Here is a 10,191-nt window from a genome sequence, read left to right on the forward strand (position 1 = left end):
AGGGGAAACAAACAATGGGAAACTATGGACTCTGAGAAAAAAAACTGAGGGTTTTGGAGGGGAGGAGGGTGAGGGTTGTGGGTGAGCCTGGTGGTTGGTATTAAGGAGGACATGTGCTGCATGGAGCATCGAGTACGGTGCATAAAAAATAAATCTTGGAACACTGAAAAAATAAAATTTAAAAGAAAAATAAAAAATAAAGCCGATGACATAAACAAAAAAAAATTTTTAATACTGAACAATATAATGAGTAAAGTTTTTTTTTTAAGATTTTATTTATTTATTTGACAGACAGATTTCACAAGTAGGCAGAGAGAGAGGAAGGGAAGCAAGCTCCCTGCCAAGCAGAGAGCCCGATGTGGGGCTCCATCCCAGGACACTTGGATCATGACCTGAGCCTGAGGCAGAGGCTTTAACCCACTGAGCCACCCAGGTGCCCCTATAATGAGTAAAGTTTTATTCATATCTAAACTTATATGTCAAATCCTAAACTTATGTCAGCATGAAAAATTAATGAGAATAGTTTTTTTTATTTATTTCTTTTCAGTGTAACAGAATTCATTGTTTATGCAACACACCTAGTGCTCCATGCAATATGTACCCTCCATAATATCCACCACCTGGATCTCCCATCCTCCCACCCCCCACCCCTTCAAAACCCTCACTTGTTTTTCAGAGTCAATAGTCTCTCATGGCTCATCTCCCCTTCCAATTTCCCTCAATTCTCTTCTCCTCTCCATCTCCCTAGGTCTTCCATGTTATTTGTTATGCTCCACAAATAAATGAAACCATAATGTAATTGACTCTCTCTGCTTGATTTATTTCACTCAGCATAATCTCCTCCAGTCCCGGCCATGTTGCTACAAAAGTTGGGTATTCATCCTCTCTGATGGAGGCATAATATTCCATAGTGTATATGGACCACATCTTCCTTATCCATTCATCTGTTGAAGGGCATCTTGGTTCTTTCCACAGTTTGGCGACCATGGCCAATGCTGCTATAAACATTGGGGTACAGATGGCCCTTCTTTTCACTACATATGTATCTTTGGAGTAAATAACCAGTAGTGCAATTGCAGGGTCCTAGGGAAGCTCTATTTTTAATTTCTTGAGGAATCTCCACACTGTTCTCCAAAGTGGCTGCACCAACTTGCATTCCCACCAACAGTGTAAGAGGTTTCCCCTTTCTCCACATCCTCTCCAACACGTGTTGTTTCCTATCTTGCTAATTTTGGCCATTCTAACTTATGTAAGGTGGTATCTCAATGTGGTTTTGATTTGAATCTCCCTGATGGCTTGTGATGATGAACATTTTTTCATGTGTCTGATAGCCATTTGTATGTCTTCATTGGAGAAGTGTCTGTTCATATCTTCTGCCCATTTTTTGACATGATTATCTGCTTTGTGTGTGTTGAGTTTGAGAAGTTCTTTATAGATCCTGGATATAAACCTTTTGTCTGTACTGTCATTTGCAAATATGTTCTCCCATTCCGTGGATTGCCTCTTTGTTTCTTGACTGTTTGCTTTGCTGTGCAGAAACTTTTGATTTTGATGAAGTCCCAAAAGTTCATTTTCGCTGTTGTTTCCTTTGCCTTTGGAGACATATCTTGAAAGAAGTTGCTGTGGCTGATATCAAAGAGATTACTGCCTATGTTCTCCTCTAGGATTCTGATGGATTCCTGTCTCACGTTGAGGTCTTTTATCCATTTTGAGTTTATCTTTGTGTATGGTGTAAAAGAATGGTTGAGTTTCATTTTTCTACATATAGCTGTCCAATTTTCCCAGCACTATTCATTAAAGAGACTGTCTTTTTGCCACTGTATATTTTTTCCTGCTTTGTCGAAGATTATTTGACCATAGAGTTGAGGGTCCATATCTGGGCTCTCTACTCTGTTCCACTGGTCTATCTGCCTGTTTTTATGCCAGTACCATGCTGTCTTGATGATCATTGCATTGTAATAAAGCTTGAAATCAGGTAATGTGATGCCGCCAGTTTTGTTTATCTTTTTCAACAATTCTTTAGCAATTCGGGGTCTCTTCTGATTTCATACAAATTTTAGGATTATTTGCTCCAGCTCTTTGAAAAATACCCATTGAATTTTGATCAGAATAGCGTTAAAAGTATAGATCGCTCTAGGCAGTATAGACATTTTAAAAATGTTTATTCTTCTGATCCAATGGCATGGAATGGTCTTCCATCTTTTTGTGTCTTCTTCAATTTCTTTCATGAGTGCTCTGTAGTTCCTCGAGTACAGACCCTTTACCACCTTGGTTTGGTTTATTCCCAGGTATCTTATGGTTCTTGGTGCTATAGTAAATGGAATCGATTCTCTAATTTCCCTTTCTCTATTTTCATTGTTAGTGTATAAGAAAGCAACTGATTGGGGCGCCTGGGTGGCTCAGTGGGTTAAAGCCTCTGCCTTCGGCTCAGGTCATGATCCCAGGGTTCTGGGATTGAGCCCCACATCGGGCTCTCTGCTCAGCGGGGAGCCTGCTTCCTCCTGTCTGTCTCTGCCTCCCTCTCTGCATACTTGTGATTTCTGTCTGTTAAATAAAATTTAAAAAAAAAAAAAGAAAGAAAGAAAGCAACTGATTTCTGTACATTGACTTTGTACAGAAAGTCACATTACTGAATTGCTGTATGAGTTCTAGTAGTTTGGGACTGGAGCCTTTTGGGTTTTCCATATAAAGAATCATGTCATCTGCGAAGAGAGAGAGTTTGACTTCTTCATTACCAATTTGGATACATTATCTTTCTCTTTGTTGTCTGATGGCTGTTGCTAGGACTTCTAATACTATGTTGAATAAGAGTGGTGAGAGTGACATCCTTGTCATGTTCCGGATCTCAACAGGAAGTCTGTGAGCTTTTTCCCATTGAGGATGATATTTGCTGTGGGTTTTTCATAGATAGATATTATGAATTTCGGGAATGTTCCCTCTATCCCTATACTTTGATGCGTTTTAATCAGGAACAGGTGCTGGATTTTGTCAAATGCTTTTTCTGCATCAATTGAGAGGACCATGTGGTTCTTCTCTCTTCTCTTATTAATTTGTTCTATCACATTGATTATTTTGTGAATGTTGAACCATTCTTGTAACCCAGGGATGAATCCCACCTGGTCATGGTGGATAATCTTTGTAATGTGCTGTTGGATTCTGTTTGCTAGGATCTTGTTGAGAATTTTAGCATCCATATTCGTCAGGGATATTGGTCTGAAATACTCCTTTTTGGTGGGATCTTTGCCTGGTTTGGAGATCAGTGTAATGCTGGCTTCTAAAAAGAGCCTGGAAGTGCACCTGGGTGGCTGAGTTGTTTAAACATCTGCCTTGGGCTCAGGTCATGATCCTGGAATCCCAGGATCAAGTCCCACTCCCTCTGTTCATCAGGGAGCTGACTTCTCCCTCTGCCCTTCACCCCTTTCATGCACTCTCTCTCTCTCTCAAATAAAATCTTAAAAAAAAAAAAAAGACTCTGGAGGGTTTCCTTCTGCTCCACTTTTTACAAACAGCTTCAGGAGACTAAGTGTTATTTCTTCTTGAAAGGTTGGTAGAATTCCCCAGGGAATCCATCAGGTCCTGCGCTCTTGTTTTGGGGAGGTTTTTGATCACTGCTTCAGCCTCGTTACTAAATATCAGTCTATTCAGGTTGTCAATTTCTTCCTGGTTCAATTTTGGGAGTTTATAGTTTTCCAGGAATGCATCCATTTCATCTAGGTTGCTTAACTTATTGAAATATAACTGTTGATAATAACTTCTGATGATTGTTTCTACTTCCTTGGTGTTCATTGTGATCCCTCCCTTTTCATTCATAATTTTATTAATTTGAGCCTTATCTCTTTTCTTTTGGATTAGTGTGTCCAATGGTTTCTTGATCTTACTGATTCCTTCAAAAAACAGCTTCTAGTTTCATTGATGTGTTCTACTGTATCTCTAGTTTCTATCTCATGATCTCTGCTCTATTCTTGATTATTTCCCTTCTTGTGTGTGGAGTTGGCTTAATTTTTTGTTGATTCTCCGGTTTTTTAAGGTATAGAGACAGCTGGTATATTCTGGATTTTTAAGTTTTTTTTTTGAGGGAGGCTTGGATGGCTATGTATTTCCCCCGTAGGACCACCTTTGCGGTATCCCATAGGTTTTGGACCAAAGTGTCTTCATTCTCATTGGTTTCCTTGAATTGTTTAATTTCTTCTTTGATCTCCTGGTTGATCCAAGCATTCTTAAGCAAGGTGGTCTTTAGCTTCCAGGTGTTTGAATTCCTTCCAAACTTTTCCTTGTGATTGAGCTTTAGTTTCAAAGCATTGTGATCTGAGAATATGCAGGGAATAATCTCCATCTTTTGGTATCAGTTGAGCCCTGATTTGTGACCCAGTATGTTGTCTATTCTGGAGAAGGTTCCATGTGCACTTGAGAAGAATGAGTATTCTGTTGTTTTAGGGTGGAATGTTCTGTATATATCTATGAGGTCCATCTGGTCCAATGTGTCATTCAACGCTCTTGTTTCTTTATTGATTTTCTGCTTCGATGATCTGTCTATTACTGAGAGAGGTGAGTTAAGATCTCCTACTATTAATGTATTTGTATCACTATGACTCAATCTTGATTAATACCTTTCTTATGTAATCGGCTGCTCCCATATTAGGGGCATAGATATTTACAATTGTTAGATCATCTTGGTAGATAGTCTCTTTAAGAATTATGTAGTGTCCTTCTGTATCTCTGACTATAGTCTTTAGTTTATAAGGTCAGACCTGTTCACAGAAACCTGGCACGCCAGAATGGGCTGGCAAGACATATTCAGGGCACTGATTTATCTGATATGAGAATCACTACCCTGGCCTTCTTTTGAGGCCCATTGGCATGAAAGATGCTTCTCCATCTCTTCACTTTCAGTCTGTGTTTATCCTTATGTTCCTAATGAGACTCTTGTAGACAAAATATGGATGGGTCCTGTCATTTTATCCAATCTGCAACCCTGTGTCATTTTATGGGCGCATTTAGGCCATTCACATTGAGAGTGATTATTGATCAATACATTTTTATTGACACAGTGTTACCTTTGAAGTCTTTCTTTCTTTTGATTGTCTCTATATTTCTGTTCAATGCTCTTCTTAGGATTTTTCCTCTTTTATAGAACCCCCCTTAATATTTCTTGCAGTGTCAGTTTGGTGGTTTGCATAGTCTTTTAAGCCTTGCCGGTCCTGGAAACTATCTCTCCATCCATTTTGAATGTCAGTCTTGCTGGATAAAATATTCTTGGCTGCATGTTCTTCTCATTTAGTGCCCCAAATATGTCTTGCCAGCCCTTTCTGGCTTGCCAGGTTTCTGTGGACAGATCTGACGTTATTCTGATGGGCTTTCCTCTGTATGTAAGGAGGTTCTTTGACCTAGCTGCTTTCAAGAGAGCATCTCTACAATTATGATTCCTCATTCTTACTATCTGGTGTCTCGAGAACTTTTGAGATTCTATAGACTCAGGGGGATACCATTCTGCCTCTAGTACATGAACGCTGGTTCCATTTGTGAGATTGGGAAAATTTTCATGGAGAATTATTTCCACTATATCTTCTAGACTTCTTTCTTTCTCCTCCCCTTCAGGGATTCTAATAATTCTGACGTTGGAAGGTTTCATGGTGTCATTTATTTTCCTAATTCTCTTTTTGTGGCTTCTAAGCTGTTTGTTTCAGGCTTCCTCCTGATCCTTTCTCTCTATCTGTTTGTCTTCCAAATCACAAATTCTCTCTTCTGTCTCAGTTACCCTAGCTTTTAGAGAATTTAAATTCGATTGGAGCTCACTGAGAACATTGTGAACATCATTGCTGGTGGCTTTCAGTTCTGCCCTAATCAATTCCATTTGGTCATCCAAGGCTTTCTCCAACTTAGCTATTTCCTGTATAATTATTAGCCTGAATTCCCTTTCCGACATATTGTCTATGTTCATAGCCATTAGCTCTGTTGCAGAGGGCCCAGCCTCTGAATTTTTCTTCTGTTGGGCATTCCTACTCCTGGTCATTTTGGTGAGAGATGGCTGAATGGATGTACCTGAATGTATCAACCATGGTACAGGCAAGGTGCACCCTGGAACACTTCTGAGCAATCAAGAGTTCCCACCCAAACAAAAGAAAAAGGAAAGAGAGAAAAATGGAAAAAAAAAAAAAAAGATGGAGAGAGAGGAAAAAAAGAATGATAAAATAAAAGAGAAGGCCCAGGCAAAATGGGACCCCAGGTAAGATTTATGAAGTATACAAACAAAAACAGACAATCAAAAAGACTGATAAAAGTAGATGACAAGAGGAAAAATATATATATATATAAAAGCAAAACTAAAAAAGAACCTCGTCAAAAAGAATCCCAAGTATAAGATTTCTATACTACCAGGACAAACACAAATACACAGAAACACTGGCGGAAGAAAAAGATGGGAAAGTGATTAAAAATTCTAAGTGTGGGGGAGGAAGGTTATTTTGATTCTTCCTAGATGTATCTTGATATCTTTGTTAAAGGACTCAACTTTCCTCTGATAAAGGAGCATTAAAAATTGGTTTACTTTAGGGGTAGCATTGATTGGGGAAAGGGGTTTACTTTGAAGTTTAACTCTATATGAATATTAAAAAATAAAAATAAAAAAGAATAAACTAACCAAAACTAAACTAATATTTTTAAAAATTTAAAAATAGAAAAGCAAAAGAAAAACATGGGTAAATGTATCAAAAAGTTCAGGTTAAAAGGTTATTATGGAATTTGATGTATTGGACATCTCACTGTGATGATAAACAGGTTAAAAATTATCTATAAAAATAAAAATGAACCAGAATAGTGGGAACGAATTAAAAATAAATGTTGTATCTATGACGTAGTGGTGGTTGTTGTCTTGTCTTTCTTTTTTCTTTTTTCTTTTTTCTTTTTTCTTTTTTTCTTTTTTCTTTTTTCTTCCTTCTTTTTACCTTTTTCTTTTTCTTTTCCGGTTGGCTTTCTGGGGAAGGGGCCTGCCACATGGATTTTCAGGTGGTGTTTCTTGATATAAGTCCTCCCACCCCCCTCAAGTGGGTGGGCTCTAGGTAAACCGGTTTTTCAGGCTTTTGTTCTCTGGAGGTTTTTGTTTGTTTGTTTTCTCTCGCCTTGACAGCTTTTGATGGTTTTTGGAGGTTTAGAGGAAAGCAAACTGCACCCAGACCTCCCTCTCAGAAAGAAGCCTCAGTCTGTTCCCCACTGGGTGCTCCAAGAGCATATAAATTCCCCCCTTGGCCGCTGGCAGAGCATGTACCCAGTTGCAGTCCCTGAGGACGCAGGAACTCCTGCTTGTACCCCAAACCAGGACAGCGGTGACTGTCTGGACAGCTCCAGACCGCCAGAAAGGTCCCAAGCAGCAATAGCACACTGAGATTTTACCGCTGGCCCAGGCTGGAAGTGCTCAGACTTTCTGGGTCAGAGAGGGCTGGGCTGGTGCCTGCACGCACCTCTCTCAGGGAAGGTGTGGGACTTGACTCAGACTCTGAGAGCACAGCACGGCGCACACGTGCAGAGTACAAAAAGGCTGTGGTTCTGCTGGCTGGCGAGGCTCCCAGCCTCTCATGGGAGCCACCACCCTGGTGCTCTCAGGTGCACTTATGGATCAGGGACCAAGACCTGGTTTCTTCACCACACTTTCTCTGGCTCAGTGCCAGGGGTGGCCGTCTTCAGTCCAGGGACTTAAGCCCCTGTCCCTAACCACCTCAATTCCCACAATTTTCCCCCACAATCCTTTGCTCTTTTTGAGTGCTTTCAACTAGTCTCCAAGTTAATGCTGGTCCCCAGTCACAGGGCACTCTCTTATTGGGGTATTACTTTCCAATGGGTCACTTCTGGTGGCTCTATCCCCCTTTTGTTTATCTTCCAATATCAGTCCAATGTTCCCACTCCACTTTGCCTGCCCACTGGTGTCTTCTGCCCCCGTAGAGATCCAGATGTGTATAATTCTACTCTCAGGCTGATTTCATGGGTGATGAGAGTTCTTTGGTAGGTAATCAGCTCCCTTTAGGGTACGGGTTGAAACGGCACCTCCTCCTAGTTCCCCGCCATCTTGTCTCTCCACATTATTGAGAATATTGCTGTCTATATTGTCTGGCTGATTAAGAAATAATATTAGAAAATAAACAAAAAAACAAACATACAGGTGTAGTATGTAGCTTCTAAAATGGCCTCCAGTGGTCTCCACCTTTTGATATTCACATCTACTTTTGTTTCATCATTTTAGGTGTGGGATGGACTTAATAACTTTCTTTCAACAAATAAAATGTTCCAGAAATGACGGGATGTCACTTCTGAAATTAGGTTACAAAAAAACAGTTCCTTCCTTTTAGAATCCTTCTTTTACTTTATTGCTGCAAGGGAAGCTAGCTGTCATGTTATGAGTTAAATGGAGAATCTTACATGACTAAGACCTGAAGCCTATCAACAGCCATGTTAGTAGGCTTGTCAATGTGCCCTTTCGCATGGAACCTTAAAATGATGGCAGCCCAAAAAGACATTTTGATGGCAGCTTTATGAGAGACATTGATCCATAGATACAAAAGTAAATTGCACAATGATCTTTGATCCCATAGAAATTAAGATAATACATTTTATTTTATTCTAAGTTTCTGAGGTTTGGGGCTATTTGTTAAGCAGCAGTAGATAACTCATATAACATGAAAAATAATACCTTCCATTCAATGAGCTACAACAAAATTATTAGGATCCCTTGCTTTTAAAGTTGAGCCAAGACAAAGGAAGAGAGAAAGAAGGTACTAGCTTAAAGATTTTGGGAGATGTGTTGTTACTTTCTGAATAATTGTAATTTCTCAGAAATTGAAAAATAGAGAAAACTCATATTTATTCCTCTCTTCCAAATTTGGGGGGATCCCCAGCTAATTATGAGCTCTTATTAACTGACAAATGAATGAAATATCCAATGCAAACTAATAATACTAATAATCTTAATTTCTTCACATTTTTTAGGACCAGATAGTTGCATTTTAGGGAAAGCCATGGAAGATACAAGGATTTTACTGTGTTAGTCTCCATCCCTTTCAACAAAAGCAATACGGAGCTAAGCCACAGTTTCTTTGTTCTTGCTTAATTCTTAATACTTTATATTGTGTCATGTCATTTATGCAATGTTGTATAATGAGCTTAAAACGTTAAGCACTTTTGGACACCATGTACACAAATCCTACCCTTCTATAAAAGGTTGTGTGAACCTATATTTACATAAATTTTACTACATTTTAAAAACTGGGTTGGGGGAAGTAGCCATCTGATTGGTTAAAAAAAAAAAGACCAAATTTTTAAGCATTTTTTTCAAATACATGTTTTCTACCTTTAGGAACATCATTAAGAAAGTAATATACAAATGATAGTACGTATCATGTAAAAATAATCATGACAAATTGACTATAATCAATAATATTGCATAGCACTGGATTTATAGGCACATTTAGTCTCAGACCAAGAAATGATTTTTTTCATGTGTTTTAAATTTTTGTGTGATGATTAGATAAACTACTGAATTCTGATTCCCCTTGATCTTTGGTTAGACCTTAAAGCTGTAAGTGGAAGAAATTATGAACTTTTTCCTCAGTAAAATGATTATGTTGAGTCCAAATTATTATAATATTTAAATTATAAATGAGATTTTATTAACAGCTATGCTCTGAAAATTCTCACACGCAAATTGATTTTAAGTTTCATCTGCTTTCCTTTTATCTTTAATATCCACCAGCCTATGAAAAAGAGGGAAATGAGTGGTAGCACCTATGTTAACACAGAGAGTTTAAATTTGAGTAACAGTAAATGAGCAGGTAGGGTACATAGTAGGCTTAGTGTGTGTGATATAGCATACTTAATAGATGAGTGGCAAATGTATGTTCAGCAAGATGTTTCACTCTAGCTAGAGTTTTAGAAAAATAGTAATACATTATAACTTGCTGACATATCCAGTTATATAGACTATATAGTTTACTATATGTATCAGTATCCTTTACAAATTCAACCCAGATGGGAGCAGAATTGTGACCTTGATCTTCAGTTTTACACAAGTACAGTGTTCTTAGCATTGATCTTAGAATTACTGTTTGACACACTCCCTTAATTTGAGTGCATGTCAAATTAAGGGAGTGATTTTTCCATTATTAAGAATTATATATAGGTAAAGGTAAGATGGTAGCATAGTAGGAG

Source organism: Mustela lutreola, chromosome X (assembly GCF_030435805.1).
Source record: "Mustela lutreola isolate mMusLut2 chromosome X, mMusLut2.pri, whole genome shotgun sequence".
In the NCBI taxonomy this organism is placed as follows: Eukaryota; Metazoa; Chordata; class Mammalia; order Carnivora; family Mustelidae; genus Mustela; species Mustela lutreola.